Raw genomic sequence first — 1,041 nt, 5'->3', positions numbered from 1 at the left:
TACATTCAAACTGCTGGAGAATTTGCTCTTGTGAAACTAACAGCACCAATTTCAATAACATTCCTCCTCCAATTAACAAATTACAAGGACAAAGTCTTTTTTTTTTTCCAAATGAGTTGGTTTATTTCCAGGTGCTACAAAAATCTGGATAGAACAAAGACTGAAGAACACACTTTGACAAAATTCTGGGCTGGGTTTATTCTGACCTCATAGCTAAGGTTGAAATGGCAGCGTGTGAAGAGCTAAAAAGATGAGCCACTTCATGACTATTATTATTTTTTTAACAAAAGTTTATTCTTAATTGTACAACAGGCTCTAAGACAACATTTCATCCTAGCTATAGGTGGCAAAAGATGTTATAACAAGAAATCCAGATATTAAAACAGAAATGGAATGAAGGATCACCAGTGCCCCAGGCAGAGAACAGCTCACTTTTTGCCAGATTTCTTAATTCCACCCATTGCCAGGGGTCCCTTCCCTGTAGCCTTTCCTTTTAGCTCCTCAAGTTTCTTCCGTTCCTCTTTTTGCTTCTGCTTGAATGCTTGTCCATCTCCTTGGCCTGCTTCTTGGGCTGCTTCAGGGGCTTCTTGTTGCCACCTTCATGGCCACACACATCACCTGCCTCCCCTTCCCCAGACCCTGCCACTGTAAGCCAAGGACAAAGTCTTTCCACAGTGAAATACATGCTTGAGCAAAACTCATTCATCCCTTGAGATTTCAATGATATGTTATTTGATTCCAGGATCCTGACCTGACATTAATTCAGGGTGTGTAGACATACAGGACAGTGCTCCCTTTCATTCTAAAGCATGTAATGGGTCAATTGATCTCAAACTTACCACATAATTTTTCTTTGTCAAGATTGCTGAAAAGTTGAAAAAAGGTATTGTTTTGTTAATCTTTTTACTTTTTGAATGGTTAATACAGTTACCCCAATCTATATTATGTTAATAAATGGTATATAGTTATGATGTTTCTCTTATAAATTCTACTTTTTCAAATAGTAAATCATAAATCATTAACAATGATTATGTCAGCTTC

At 37.5% G+C, this 1,041-nt stretch overlaps 1 pseudogene; it reads right to left on the bottom strand.

The window, feature by feature from the left end:
- Positions 1-428: 428 nt before the first annotated feature.
- On the bottom strand, positions 429-685 carry LOC123821113 (annotated as a pseudogene).
- Between the last annotated feature and the right edge of the window lie 356 nt (positions 686-1,041).

This window comes from Phyllostomus hastatus, unplaced genomic scaffold (genome assembly GCF_019186645.2).
Source record: "Phyllostomus hastatus isolate PE091 unplaced genomic scaffold, TTU_PhHast_1.1 phas_contig_38, whole genome shotgun sequence".
Taxonomy (NCBI): Eukaryota; Metazoa; Chordata; class Mammalia; order Chiroptera; family Phyllostomidae; genus Phyllostomus; species Phyllostomus hastatus.
The sequence above is the reverse complement of the archived record's forward strand: the minus strand, read 5'-3'. Positions and strand labels throughout refer to the sequence as shown.